Source organism: Corvus moneduloides, chromosome 3 (assembly GCF_009650955.1).
Source record: "Corvus moneduloides isolate bCorMon1 chromosome 3, bCorMon1.pri, whole genome shotgun sequence".
Taxonomy (NCBI): Eukaryota; Metazoa; Chordata; class Aves; order Passeriformes; family Corvidae; genus Corvus; species Corvus moneduloides.
In genome coordinates, this window is record NC_045478.1 from 16,512,915 (window position 1) to 16,529,134 (window position 16,220).

Here is a 16,220-nt window from a genome sequence, read left to right on the forward strand (position 1 = left end):
TTGATTTCCAGAAGAAAAGAGTCTTCAAAGTTGAAAACTCTTAGCCAGCTGAAGTACACGGCAATTAAATTAGAAGACAAAATAGTGTGGCTTGATCTATGTGAATGATTTTTATTGGAGCCTCCAACATCCCCAAATTAGGGCGATGTTCAGCTTGCGCTAAATGCTGCACAAAACCACAGAAACAGTGGACAAAGAAAAAAAAATTAATAGTGCGTATCTTGCAGTCCTTTCCCACCATTTTCTGTTTTATCAACAGCGGCTTGTGGGAGGCACTGTTTTATATAAACTTTCTTTTGTGTAAATATCGGATGTTCTGGAGCAAGACTGGATGTTGTTACGATTTCTGTGTCTGTACTGGGGCACAAAGCATGACCAGTGCTGGTGTTCCTGTTGCTGAACTCCATAGTCTTGGCTGGGCTGTCTCCTGACAATGATCTCTGGCACTAGGCCATGGCTGGGGATTTCCTAAAGGAGTTGCCAGCTAGGCATGGATCAAGCTCATTCCAGGGATGTGCCAGCACTTAAAATGATGCATGATGTGTTTGGCCCTGTTTCATTTGCGGCTGGAGATCTAGCAAAGCGTCTGAAGCATTGCCCTGGTCTGAGTGCACTCCAGTGCTACGTGGGAGAGACACACTCTGTGGTGTTTGCAGTCCTAGACATCTTATGTCCTTCCCTGTCGTCCCTTCAGGAAATCTGCTTGTGATGGAAAAGTACTGATGGTGGATTTAGGTAGGAGTTATATCTCTGCCAGTGAAACCCTGGGTATTCTAGCACAGCCAAGTAAGAATATTTAGACAAATGAACACAAGGGTTTAATGGTCTGCTGTTCTTTGCGTTGCACATGTGGAGTTGTATTTGCAGTTCTCAGCTCTAACGACTGGAGTCATCTTCGGTTTGCATTGTGATTTCCTACCAGGTAAGACCTGTGAGCACACTGTATTCCCCTGCTGTCCACACTTGAGTCTAGGAAAGATGAAATCTGATGGAAAAGAGTCATGGTGACCTCTATGCAGATGTTATAATCTGGTCTATGAGGTTAGGAGGGCTGCAAGGAAACACCATGGGATCCCCATAGTAAAGACAGACTCACAGACATCCAGGGATAATTAGTTACCATGTGCCAGTGCTAATGTATTAGTCTGATAATATTAATGAAATGTGCCAAATTAAATGTTGAGAGGAAGTGGATGTTGTCAGTGCACCTAATTTTCAGCCCTCAGATTTTTTCTAAATGACTTCAAACACTGCTAGAGGCAATCCATGTACTTGCTTAAAAATACTTCTACTTCAAAAATACTGAACATTCTGCTGTGTCTTTGTCAACAGTAACTGAAAAGATGAACCAAAACCATGCCTAAATGCCACTTAATTCAATCTAAACCATGTTTTAAGTATGCAAGTCCTAATCAAGGTTAATGTAGCTTGAGACTGTTACAGGGAATGTAGTAGTAAATATTAATAATTTGTTTCCATGATTTGTATAGACTATTGTGTTGGAAAAGTCGGAATGTGGTTTCAAGCTACATGAATTCTCCTTTGGAAATGCTCTTCGTCAGTGTCCATTTTCCTTCTTTACTAGCATAGTTTTATCAATACTACAAATTTATTCCTTTTTCCTTGTCATGTGTAATTTTATATATATATATATTCTTTTCTTATAATGAGAATGTAGGATATGAGGAGTCTGATGCAAAAGCAGAAAAATTCAGACTTAAAAAAATCACAAGAGGCCATAAAGTTGATTTAGAAGCACATTGTCAACTGAGTTAATACTTTTTTCCACTTTGATACCATTCTGTGGAAGGATCTAGAAATCACTAGCTAATTCTTCTGAAATATTGTTTTTTCCTCTTTTGATGTTTTGCCAGAAGGTTGAGGGAGGTGATCCTTCTCCTTTCCTCAGTCCCGGCGAAACAATCTGGAATTCTGGGTCCGTTGCTGAGCTCCTCAGCAAAGACATGGAAATATTGGAGGGAGTCCAGTGAAGTGCATGAATAGGATGAAGTAGTTGGAGCATCTGATGTATGAAGAGACACTAAGAGAGCTGGAGCCAGACACTTCTCAGTGGTATCCAGTTAAAGGATGAGAAGCCGTAGGCATAAACTGAAATAAAGGAAATTCAATTTGAACATTAGAAAATCTCTTTTTCTCATAAGGATATATGAGCAATGACTCAGGTGGCCCAAAGAACTTGCAGAGCGTCTCCCCTTGGAATTATTCAAAATTGACTGGACGTGGTCCAGGGCAGCCTGCTCTCCTTGATTCTCCTTGATTAGACTAGTCAATCTCCAAAGAGGCCTTCTGACCTCATCTACTCTCTGATTATGTAAAACTGATTTGAGTGAGAATTCCAGCAGTCAAGGATCTCTTCCTTGTTGTGATACTGATATTTTTGCCCTGAAAAAATACCATACCTCTTGCAGTTCTCATATAGTTTCAGTAATCCTACTAAATGGACTGCTATGGTGGTTTATAATTTGCCTTTTTCGGACTCGATGATAAACACAGCACATGTATACACAAAGTCTATATCTATGCAAGCAAATCAATTGTGTGATTCACTGGCACTGAGGCAAACTGGAATGAATGGATTGGAATTCACATTGTTCAACTGTCCTACCTTCCAAACAGGATGGCCCCATCCCAGCTGCATAATGGAGTGCTTGGCTCATTCTTGCTCCTACACCATGCCCAGGCATTCTCTTGGATGGGACTAGTAATGTGCTGGGATCATTTCAGCTATTTAGCAATGTAAGTTGCCAGTTGCCAGCCTTAGCGAAGCGCTGCGTAATTTGTAAGTATAGAGCCACCCATACAGACCTGTGTTCTGTTTTTTAAACATTGTTGTATTAATTGAAAAATGAAGAATAAAAGTTTAATGCTTTAATAAAAGAAACTCAGAAAATTGAAGCAAAAAATGCAATCCCTATCCTCATTTCCCTGCTATAAGCTGTAGAGGGATTCCTTGTGGAACAAGGGCATATGATGCCCCTGGAAAGATTGGACAACCCAGGGTTGCTGAGGAAAAACCCCTGAACAGGCCCCTGGCTGCACACAAGCCTGGAAGACACCTGGCAGCAGGCAGCCCTGAGAGTCCTTGGCAAAGTTATACACTGGTCTGCTCCCCCGCGGATTAGAGGCCGTCTAGAGGGACTGGGCCTGAATCTTTGCAAAGTAGATATAAGCTTGCATAGGTAAACAATAAAGGGAGAACGATGCTCAAATCATATTGGTGTATGTGTCGTTTATCTGGCCAGCTCTTCAGTTACTCAGGACCCCCGAAAATGAGCCAACAGTTTCATGGTCTGGATCATTCCTCAGGTTCATGCTCAAGTCTTCCTGGAGGCTTTTCGTAGATCAGGATCCTTTCTCTGCATGAGTTTTCTCCAGAATCAAATAGTTTTATCTCTGAACCAGGACAACTCGTCTTGAATTTGACTGGTTCCTCAGTGAACTCATACTCTCTCCTGACTCCCACTAGGAATGACTGAATTCCCATCTCTTTCTGTCTTCTGCTCAGAAACTTCCTGTGTGGGCCCATTCTAAGTATTTTTCTGGTGCCTTGGTTTTGTTTTACCTCTGGAAATTCTCCATTTTCTGAGGTCTTTTTTTTTCCTTGTGAATTAACTGACTTTCTGATTTAGGCTTTCTCCCTTGCATACTAACTATCTAATGAATATAGACATTAATTACCTTACATTGTACCCATCAGTCTGGTGAGGATTTTCTGAAGCAGCAATTCTCAACCTCTTTTAATCCATGGAAAATGCAACTGTTTCAAAAAGAATCAAAAGATGTTTTAGCCATTAAAAAGAAAAAAAAGTATTATCTTATGCAGTACTATTGTAACATTTCCAAATAAAAATGAGTTAAGCTAAAATAAATGTCCATTCAATTTTTTTTTTAATTTATTTTTTTTGTTTGTATGAATTCATATATGCATATATTTCTCCCCTCCCCAAACTTAAATGCACTATTACTTTGTGAATTGCCTTGTAATATCCTATGGCAATCACCGACCAAAAATTGGAAGAAAACTTTTAAAGAAAAATGAAGAAATACACATGCTAGGAACACGGAGCTAAATGTTGTACATGAGCACACAACTGGATGTCTAAAGAGATTTTGAAAAGTACAAATAAAGACCTATGAGACTGTTTAAAAAAAATAGGAAAAGGGAAAGAGAGAGACAAGGTAAAGGAAAAGAGAAAGGGAAAAAATGGGAGATATAATACGCAATAGTTCTTTTACATGGTCTAGATCATATTTTTAGTCAGTATGTTTGTATATAAAAAATGCATTTGTATTGGCAAAGAAATATTTGTGTGCAGAACTGAAAGAATGGATTTGTTTATTTCAGGCAGTTTTTCAAAAATCTGCTTCATCACAGTTATCAATAGTAGCTTCCAACAAAATTTACTTCCTTCAGATACTAATTTAGAATTTTCTTGAAAAAAATATTTATCTGCTTACATTATAAGCACTTTTTGATGTAACCATATTTGAAGCCTTTGTGACAATTTGGATATTTTGGCAAGGTGTTAATGGTACCTGAAAATGTCAGTTGTTTCCCATTCTCACCTTTATATTAACTCACAGATTTCTATCTCTGTTTCTCTCATCTTGTAATTTCCAGGCATTTTGTTCTAGATTAAAAATGTTTGTGTACAACTCCGGGATAATTAAGCTGGATGCTGAAAATGTTTAGCATTTCCCTTTATAAATAAAACATGGGATGTGTCCTTTTGTTCTTAGAGTTTGATACTCTTGGGACATGGACGTCCTCACCTACTCCCAGTCAGACAAAAATAGGTGATTCATTTATGGGGAGGAAGGCTGAGTAGTCAGTAGATTTTCTGAGAGACAGGTTGTGGAAGGTGAATACTCACTATATTTTAATATTCTGTAGGCAGTGCTATGTGATACTGCTTCAAGTATGTTCATTGACCTGGTCAGAGGGGTGGAGCTACTGAATAACCATGGTGTGAATAGCTACAGGAAGCCAGCAGATCAAAGAGGTATCCACTGTTTAAAAAGCTCTTATCATGAGAGAAAGAAGTGGAGAATGGGGTCAATTCTTAGATGTCACTCCTGTTGAGAACACACAGTGATGGAAGAGAAGGAATCCTCTGGTGAAAGAAACCAAAAGGCTTTTTTTTTTTTTCTATTGTAGGGTCTGCTCACTGTTCTTTGTTCTCTGACAAAATCAAAACTTTGTATGGCATCTTTTCTGTCCTCAAGCCTTATATGTCTAAATTATTTTATTTTTAATTGTTTATTTTGGTACTGTGAAGCTTGGTGTCAATCCATTAGGTATAAAATTCTAAGAGTGTGCTCCCTCTGGAAGGATGAAGCACAGTGTATTTGTACAAAGAGTTTCAGTGTCTCGCCTCTCTAGGTTCACATATTCTCAGTCTTGTACCTTTTCTTTTGTATATGGGTGAAAAGGTGTGAGAAAAGAAACTGTGTTAAGTGAGAGAATCTGTTAGTAAATCCCCAGTATAGCTGCACAAAATGATCAGCAGCTGTAACCCAATTAAATGTAGCAATTTCACAGCACACTACTGCTCACCAGAGAGTATATACCGATATTCTCTGAGTATTCAGCCAAGCCATTTTGTACCAGTGCTTGCAAACTTCTCCTCAGGAATATTTACCATTTGGCTAGAGCTCCTTAAACACAAAGGGAAGATGAGAGGGAAGAGAAAAAGCAAAAGAACGTAGTGCAAGGAAAGCCAATTAGGAAGTAAATCCACTCTGTCTCTTGAACACAAAGTAATTGCTTCACAGGTGTGCACAGAAAAAGCTGCAGTTACGCCATAACTAGAAGGTTAACTATTTAAAAGGTCTTCTCAAAGAACATTTAGATTAGGAGCCTTTCTTCAGTTCAAAGCTCCTGCTGCTGGTTTATGAGTCCGAAGTGAGGGAGCAAGCTATTCCTTGTTTAATGTGGTCATTTTAATAGCTAAGCCATTTCTAACTTTGCTTTTATAGACATCATGGCTCCAGTGTCTGCTGATCTGGATGCTTTTTGCATACCCATATATGTGTGTCATAAAAGTATTTGGCTACCAGTTACTGGGGTGAGGAGAAAACACCCCCAAAATACTCTTGCAAGGCTGAGGTTATACATTTCTTACCAACATGTTCAGTATAAGACATGCAAAGAGACATCTTTAGTCTAATAAATGTTTTACAAAACAATCTAACAATATTCATATAAACTTCTGATTATATGAAAGAAAATTTTAAAACCAATTTTGTTTATTAATTTCCTTTTCTATTTGAAACTCTGTATCTTACCTACATTGATGTATTGTGGTTTTTGTCCTACTCATCTGCAAGGCAGTATCAGGAAGGCTCATCCAAAGTGTGAAAAGCAAGACTTCTACTTTTGTCAACTAGTGAAAGAGACCATTTAAAGCCATGTGTCTTCTCCTGTTCACATCTCCTGCTGAAATCACTTATTGGCAATCATCTTGCAAACGTGGACTCATATGGAGGACCTTGTAATATTTGTGCAAATTGCAAATGTCTTCATAAAGGATATAGACAATATTCTTCTGTGCTTACAGTCCCTTATCATACAGTGTCTAGGACAGCAACTCTCTGCAAAGACAGATCTTTAGCCTGTCGTTATGTGGCATGATACCATATATGAAGAAGAAGACAGAAGAAAAGAACCCAGATCACTGCAGAGCTCTGTTTTTCACTCTAGTTGTCTGAGGGAGGTGCAAAGTAGTAACGTCTTAAATCCTGTCAGAGCCTTGATTTCATCAGTGGCACTTGGTTGTTGCTTAATTAGCACACTTTATGACATTCTGAACACCACATGGACCAGGAGTCACAATCTTACATATGGGGTGATGAAACACCAGTAGACAGAGGTTTCTGTCCTGAATTTTGTTTCTGTAGTGTATCCTTGTTCCATAATCACTCATTTCTGTAAATAAATCACATAACACTCACTTCCCAATAAACTGTTATTTACCAGCCTGAGGTTATCAACACTATGGTTTACTCTCATTTCTTTATGTCCATATGGTAAAGTTCAAGTATAAATTTTATTTTATCCTTTACAGACCTCTGTTTCAGTTCATTTTAAGTGACTAATTTGCCTAAATAGCCTTCAGTTTCCCTTGGAACTTTTTCAGCTGAACATGGTAAGAAAATAAAAGAATGTATATGATCTATTTAAATAATTGCCCCTTAACATCTCCAAAACTATGCAGAATATTTTTTTAAGCAGCAGTAATGCCCATTACTCATTTTCTGCCTATTTTGTCCTTTGTCCTCATTTCTGTAACTGAGCCCACTGTCATCTGGTAGAAATATTTACCAGTTGGATCTGAATTGGCCTGGTAACAGTGAGAACACATCTGGAGTCTAGACTCAGCGGCTCTATGGGCAGGGTCATATCTCTGTGCTCCATCAGCCCCAGCGCCTATTTCTGTTTACATAGGTGGTGTGCGGCATCATCTGTTTCAGTTGTCAGACACTGCCAGCCCCCCGCCCCCAGCCACCCCCTCCCCTTCTCCCTGACCCTCCACCATCCCACTACTATCAGCTGGAGACAGGAAGCAGGAGACCACTGGCACACACAACGGGAGAAGAGGGGGAAGAAAATCCCTGGATCTCATAAAATTCAGCATTATCTGTGTATCTGAGCTACACTTCAGCTCCACAGGATTCAGTTGAGAGCAGTACCTTTGTCTGATATGGCAGGAGGCTGCATCAAATATGCAAGGGACAGAATAATCTCCTGGTACATGAGGAAGTATGCTCTAAACTCTTAAAAAACTCTTTTGATTTGTTTTTTTTCCCCTCCTCTTCTCCTAATTAAAATTCTGTGCTTCTACCTCTTGGACTTGAAAACTAGAAAGTGGTGTAATATTTTCTGAGTACTACTGTTTACCTGAAGAAAGGGACTAAAATAAGCTTAGAAATTGTGTCATGGAAAAAAATATAGTTAAAAAGTTTGCTGTGACAAAATTGTGTCTCATAACACTTAAATTTCTGTAATGTGTGAGGTAGCTTGTGTGTGTTTGAGGATAAGAATTATGCAATACTTCATTAATGATTCTTTAAAACTGTATGATAGGATTTTCTTTTCATCACTCATTGAAAAATGACTCAGTCCCAAAGAGTAGGAACTATCTAATCAAAATATTAGTATGTTGTGGTTGGTTGACCTTGGCTGGATGCCAGGTATACACCAAGCTGCTCTATCGCTTCCCTCCTTAGCAGCATGAGGATGGGGCGAGAAAAAACGATGAAAAAACTTGTGGGTCAAGATAAAGGCAGTTTAATAAACCAGAAGTAAAGGGCATGCACAGAAGCTAAGGAAAACAAAAGATTTATTCTTTACTTCTGTGTTCACTTCCATTTCCTGAGAAGTAGGGCTTGCTCTGGAATACAAATGTTGTAGTGAATGCTTCACACCCCTCCTTTCTTCCCAGGGTTAACTTATGATTTTCTCTACCTCCTGCATCCCAGTGGCACAGGAGGTAGAGGAATGGGGACTGTGGTCGCTTTGTCACACATTATCTCTGACACTCCTTCCTCCTCAGCGGGGCGACTCCTCACACTCTTTTCCTGCTCCAACATGGGGTCCTCCCACAGGAGACAATTCTCTACAAAATGCTTCAACATGAGTTCTTCTCATGGGCTACAGTTCTTCATGAACTGCTCCAGTGTGAGTCCCTTCCATGTGGTGCAGTCCTTTAGGAGCAGGCTGCCCCAGTGTGGTTCCCCCATGGGATCTCTACTGGGCAAACCTGCTGTAGTGTGGGCTTTTCTCTCCAAAGGGACACAGGTCCTGCCAGGACCCTGCTCCAGTGTGGGCTTCCCACAGAGTCACAGCCTCTTTTGGGCATTCCCCTGCTCTGGTGTGGGGTCCTGCACAGGCTGCAGGTGGATGTCTGCTCCTCTATGAACCTCTATGGGGACATGAGGGGCACAGCTGCCTCACCAAGGGCTGCAGGGGAATCTCTGCTCTGGTGCCTGGAGCAACTGCTCTTCCTCCTCCTTCACGAACCTTGATGTCCGCAGGGCTGTTTGTCTCACATCTTCTCACTCCTTTCTCCGGCTGCTGTTAACTACATTATCCCAGAGGTGCCACCATCCTCGCTGATAGGTTTGGCCTTGGTGGATCTGTGTTGGAGCTGGTGGGTATTGACTCTGTTCAGAGAATCATTAATGAAAAAGACATAACCCATACAAAGATGATCATATATTAACATGATGCCCACTTCTAGAGTCTGGTAGAAAAGTTGCACAATACAGTTTTGGGCCTTTGACACAAGGAGGTACGCACAGCTTGAGCTAAATGCTCAGACTGCTGGTGAGAGGAAGGTAACACTTTAAATCTTACGTGGATTGGCACATAAGTATGGCCCTTATAACACACTCTTAAGTATAGTACTGTTGCTCTGAAAACAATGAGCAAATATTTATAAATACAAGATGATGTGTGCCTCTGTTTCATTCCGTGATGTGTAAGCAGGTCCTCCTATTGTTAAGAAGAATTCTGCTCGCAGAGAGAAATAACAGACAAATTTCTACCATCAGACTTTTATCAGTAAACATTATCTCTTCTCTGAATACCTGGAGCTAATCTGCTTAAATGGGAACGCACACGGTTTTGTTAAAGGTGTGTGTGAGATACTCTACTCTTTTTCGCATCAACAAAGTGATGTTAAAGCTTCATTTTAGTTGCTGGATAGATTCTGTCATCATCACTAAAAGTTCTACATCTTCTTCAGTGTAATGGGGCTGCATAAAATCAGCAATGATTTGAAAAAGTGCTTGCAAAGTATTTTGGTATTGGTGATGTGGCAAAAGTCAGAAATAATCCTACTTTACTCAGTCTGCAGAGCAGTTGGCAGACCAGGCAGTATTTGTTTTTCTTTTTTCAAAAGTACTTTTTTAATCTCATAAACTCTGAATAAAATTTAGAAAAGTGAGACTTGCTTGCTCTATTTGGCGCATGTTGGAGGCGGTGTTAATATATCTTTTGACTTCAATTGGAGCAGAGCTTAGATAATGCCAAGTGTTTTTGAGGTGTCTCAATATCACTTTAAAAGTATCACTTCTGAAAACATTTTTTTTCCAACAAAACAGTGTTGTTTTCAAAGCTGAGGGCCAAACATTATCAAGTCTACAAAAGAATGGTACATTAGATTTGAATTTTCCTTTCAAACACATTGATTTGGAGAAACTCACAAAACAAAGCTATTTGGATCATCCATAAAAGAGAAAACTTAATTCAGCTCTTACATCATAGATCTTGGATGTAATATTTTCCTGTATAAAAAGGTAAAAATTGCTCCCTTTATGATACAAGAGATTAGTTTACAAAAATGTAATACCCAGAAATTGCTTGAGCATGTTTTTACCATACATCATATCATCACAATATTTCCATGGATTTCTATGATAGTTCCACTTGGGTGTGTTAAGAAGGTACTCAAAAAATTACAGAAAATAAAAGAAGAATAGTTTAAAAGTATTTTTTAAAAAATTATATCTGTATTACTGTAATTAGTATAATATCACGTAGAACTTACTGAAGGAATATGATTCAGTTCACAAAACTTAATTGTGATAAAGATCTCAAATTATTGTGAAATGCTGAGAAACACTCATTCCCTAAGATAGGTTTTTTATTACTGAAAACACTGCCAGACTAGGGTAGAAAATAATTGGCTGCCAACAGAAAACAAAGCGGGATCTATTTGAAATTGATCTTTTCACTCAGCCATCTGTATTCATCAGGTCACTGGAGATGGTGTTAATAGCATCACAGGTAACATGACTAACTGGGGCTTGGCTTTGAGGGCTCTGTGGATGTAGAGCTATAAATCTGCTCATTCTCATTGTCTTTTTCTGTCTATTGTTTTTGCTAGTGGCAATGAGGGAAAGTCCTATGAGAAGAAGCTGAACAAGCTGGGGTTGTTTAGCCTGGAGCAAAGGAGGCACAGGGAGGACCTTATCACTCTCTACAACTGCTTGAATGTAGCCCGGTGGGGATTGATCTCTTCTCCCAAAAAGTGACAGGACAAGAGGAAATGGCCTGAGGTTCCACAGAGGTTTAGACTGGGTATTAGGAAAATTTCTTTGCTGAAAACATGGTTAGCCATTGGAACAAGGTACCCAGGGAAGTGGTGGAATCACCATCCCTGGAAGCATTTGAAAAACATGTGGATATGGCTTTTGGGTACACTGTTTGTGGTGAATGATTGGACTCATTGACCTTAAGAATCTTTCTCAATCTAAATAATTTTATCATAGAATCATAGAATTCATTCCTTTTCTAGCACAGAAATTATTTTTCTATGATTCTAAGTATTAGAAGCTCTCAAGATCAAAAATAGCTATTTTACCTTTGAGTGAATGAAGGAGGATTTCCTTTCTTCCTGTTTCCACAATGTCACAAATGTTCTTTTCTCTTGAAAGCACCAAATTTTGACTCTTTATTTTCCTCCCCCTTGTCCTATGATAAACTCAGAGAAGTAAGAAACATGCTGTGCTTTTTGAACACACATTGAATGGAGGCGTTAGAAGATCATATATATATATATATATATATATATATATATATATATGTATGTATACACACACACACACACACATATACATGTATATGCAACATATCTCAAAATCTTCCCAGGGAGGTGAACATATACTTTGCAATGTGTGAAGGTAAGTTTTTCAAAAGATCCCATGGTCAGATTTTTTTGCTTGATTCTGAAAAAAGGCCAACATTTCTGAAGTACTGAAGGAACTTTGCAACACTCATTGCAACATCTGTGGGCAGGTTTTTTTAAAATGATTGGCACCTAGGGTGCAATTAATGCCCCAGAGTCTGGCAATCTGTTTTGGCATTAAAAAGAAAACTGAGAAGTTTAGAAATCACTAAGGAATGAAAGAAACAGTGAGAAACTGCTAGAAAGTATAGACTGTTTATTTTGAGTAGCAATGAGAAGTTACCTTGATTGCCTTTCTACTTTCCAGAAAAAGGCTGGCTAAAAAAAAATTGAGTTAAAATTATTCTATAGAAGTAGAGGTGGCATGAAACTACTAAAATTAAAAGCCTACACCAGAAAATAGTAAGTAACATTTCATCAGGAGTAACCCTTGTGGTGGAGCTGCTCAGTTACAACACTGGAACCTCTGTGGTGTGTCTTTGAAAAGTGAGCTCAGGTAATATGTCTGCAGCTCTCAAATGCTTGGAAAGCATTCCAGGGACACAAAGTGAGTGGACAAAGAATATGCTCAGAGTCTCAGGTGTTTTGCTGATGCAGCTGACCACCCTCAGTCGAGTTATTCCATCAAAGACTTTGTCCTGACATCCTAACCTCCGCTTCAAATTTCTGTGTATTTTTTTCACATGAGCAGCACCTATGAACAGCTCTGGGGTGAGGCACACAAGGGCAGAGGTCAGTGGGAGGGGCCTGTCACTTTTAGCTTTCAGGAAAAAAGGATTAGAATAAAATTTTGACAAAACTGAGAGCTTTGAAAAGAATAGCCATGAGCAGTCAGATTGAAAAACTTTTAGTGGCTTCATTTCATCAAAGTAAAAGAATCCAAAACAATTACAATGAATGGTGGGAGAAGGAAACAGTGACTTTCTAACTTGATGGTCTCGGTGTAGGAGGCACGCTTATTTCTAGGCCACCATTGCAAATCTGGCTCAGCTAACAAGAGTAGGAAATCATAGCCGTGTAAAAACTGTTTATTCTCAGAAATTACATGGAGCGAGTCAGAGATCTCATTCACTTATCTGTGGGCAAATCACTCTGCGTTTAAACATACCCCCACAGTGGACAGCACATGGCACTTGGCACTCACTGCACACTCGAAGGGACAATATTTGTATGGTAACTCCTAGAAGTAATCATATATTCCCGATTTTTCCTCCGTCTGGCAAAAATGGAAAGAAGCTTGAAGTCAAAGCACCCAAAAGGAATGAAATTCCCCAAAGACTTCAAATTACACTGTTACTCTGGGCAATTTTTACTGTGCATAAATTCTTGAAATGGAGAGGGGGTGGTGAAGATAGTGGATGTGGCCATACTTTTGGCCTGCTATGGAAAGTGTGGAACCAGATGTGGAAGTTAATGTAGAAAAGGAACACTGAACGAGTATAAACAGATGGCAAATAAAATAAGACCTTTCTGTCTCATATTTATGAAGAAGTCACATGCAAGAAAATGAACTTCTAAGAACCCACTGTGAGCAATGAAATAGGAGAGTCTGGAAGAAAGAATCTGGGACTGATCCTATTAAATAAACTCCAGTGTCAAAGAGCATTGTGGGATGTATTGCTCAAGAACAATAAATCCTATCACAAAGATTTCTGCCGCGAAGATTTAGTATCTACAGTATGATGCACATACTGCTGGGTTAGCTCTAACCTGCAGACCAGCTGATAGCTCTGTGAAAAATGGATTTTTTTTCGGTCATTGTATAGATTGAAAAGTCTTACTTTCTATCAAAAACATTTGAAATTCAGTACTTTTCAACCAACCCAACACTTTACTGTGTACAGTTTTCCCTTAGGATTTTCTTTCCTTTACAAGATAAAGGGTCCTGGTCCAGAGTTCTTGCTCTCTAATTAAATAATTACCTAATGTAATTTAATTCAGATGGGAAAAATATTAGTTTATTATGAATTAAAAGGTGATATAGTGTTTCTACCCCAATATTATTAAAATATATATATATATAAAAATTCATGAAATTTAATGATGATTCAAATCATGAGGGAGGCCTTATTTTAATATTTACATGCATCTGGATGCTGCTGTAGGGACTGAAAATGTACTTTTGTAACTTGAAAGCCAAAATGAACCCACAGCATTTTTAGTTTAAATGATAAGAGAGACATTTACATTGCATTTCTTTACTCAGATGTGACTCCTTAAACTGTAGATATTCTGATAGAAGAAAAATACATGTGGTAGAAATTCTTTGTTGAAATAGCATGTCAATTATTACAAAGATATAAATGCTTTAGAAATGAATTACTGTCTAACATATGTTCACTCAAGGCTCTGAGCTGAAAAAGGTAGTAAATATGCTGCATGAAGAATGATCATGAAAATAAAGAACAAACAATCTGGACATAATTACCTAGTTCAATTTTGACTTTCCTCAGTAACTAAATACAAAACATCTCCATTTACATCATCCACAGGTTTTGCTATGTTTGTAGAAAATTTTAACAATTTAAAAAATATCTAAACCCTTCAATATATGCAAAACACAAGCAAGTAATAGAGGACATGTTACAGTAATGTTGACACCTGAACCCTTAGCGGAATTTTTCATTTGAAATTCTACTACATCTATTATTATTTTACTTATTGAGTACAATGAGCTCTTCATGGTTTCTAGAATTTGTCCAGAAATGAATCAACTGTTAATGTCTCTTAGACTCTTACAGAAAAAGATAATACCGACACTTAAAACTTTTAAAAACCAGCAGATTTACAGGGAGGAGAGGAAATGAGCAAGGGATGAAATCTTTTGTTTTATCTTTAAAAAGATGAAAGTGTCATACCTCACAGAAGGCCTTTCAAATATAGAAGAGAAAGAGGTGGAAATGCTGACTACTGAGAAAATTTCCTGGTTTGGAAAGTATTCTTGCAACAGCAAGTGAGAATCAATATTATGTACTTTCTCTCTTTTGTATATGTAAAAACTCTTGATGACAAAAATTTGGCCAACTGGAGGACAATGAAGTTGTTTTTTCAAAACTGTTCTTATTCCTGTTAGGGTAAGAAAGATATGTCAAATCTTAAGTGCAATGATCATTAGGCTGAATGCAATATTAACCTCAAAGTTTATCTAGGCTAAAGAATACCTTGTTAGTTGTTTGAGTCTCATAGCACAAAATACCCTAAAACCTGACCTTTCTTCTAAGAAGGTAGAGGGTAAAAGCCTTGTCAGTAGAGTTTAGTTAGCGACAGAAATGGGCTTCAGTTGCCTCAGAAAAAAGGAGACTAATGGTCTGGCTGTAAATGACTTCACAGGACTTCTTAACTCTTGGGTCTGGTGTGTGTCCAGCACATATTATCGCTCTGTGCTGGAAGAAGGCACAAGGAAGGATCATGTCACACACAGAATCATAGGATCACAGAATAGTTGAGTTTGGAAGAAACTTCAGGAGGTCATTTAGTGACCTGGACCTACAGCTTGTTTCCCAGGACCATGTCTATACAGCTTCTGAATATCTCCTGGGATGGCCATTCCACAAAGTGTCTGGACAACCTGTTCCAGTGCTCAGTCACTCTCCCAATAAAAAGATGTGTCTTTGTGTTCAGACAACACCTCCCATGTTTCACTTTGTGCCTGTTTCCTCTTATCACTGGGACTGGAGTGCGGCTGAAAAACAGGAAAGAGGTTTCTGACCAGAGAATCCACATGTAGAACTGGCAGGTAGGGCTGCAGGTCAAGGCTCGGTGAGCATGGGGAGCCATATCCATGCTTGTGGTGGAACTCTTGCTCATCCTAATCCGTAGCAATGGATCCTGAACTGCTGCTAATGCACAGATAGAGCCTCTGTGAAGGCACAGAGGACAGCAGTGCTGTCATGGCACTGTCAATGCACTGCTCTCCCTATGTTCATGCGTTTTTCAACTGAGTGATAGACTGAGAGGCACAAGTGTGGCCTTGGCTGGTCAGCAACTTTTCAGAAAAAGAATTTCCTAAGAAAAACAATTCTTTTTCTTTCTTTCTTTCTTTCTTGCATTCTTGCTTTTCTTGCTTTCTTGCTTTCTTGCTTTCTCTCTCTTTTTCTCTTTCTCTCTTTCTCTCTCTTTCTTTCTTTTCCCATTCTTCATTTCTCTATGGTACCTAGAGGACAACATTCCTCTCAAAATTTAGTTTCGAGATGTTAAAGTACATCACTGTTTTTCTTGATGTCCCCCCCCCCCAGACATGTTCTCCAAGGATTTTTTAGCTCCTACTAAGCCTCCAAAATACTACTCCAGTTGGGGCCAAGGGATGGGATTTGCTCAGAAGCAGAGGGCAGCAGTGGGCCTATAGACTACAGTACAGACAGCATAGATGAAGAATTGAGCATTTTGATCACTGATTTGAAAGACAAAATAATAAATAAAATATTTTTTAAAAATTGAATTTGATTCAAGGAGGGCCTGATGTGGCAAAAATTCAGAAAGTCTTTGCAAAGACCTAGGTATTGAATT

At 38.8% G+C, this 16,220-nt stretch overlaps 2 long non-coding RNA genes across 2 annotated transcripts in view; both read left to right on the top strand.

Moving 5' to 3' along the window:
* The window catches only part of LOC116441965, a 401,148-nt gene that overhangs the window by 231,189 nt on the left and 153,739 nt on the right, over positions 1-16,220 (top strand). The gene's annotated exons all lie outside the window — the stretch shown is intronic.
* On the top strand, positions 3,052-7,005 carry LOC116441968. Its single transcript, XR_004239317.1, has 2 exons — positions 3,052-5,024; positions 6,352-7,005. It is a non-coding gene; the product is annotated as an uncharacterized LOC116441968 (long non-coding RNA).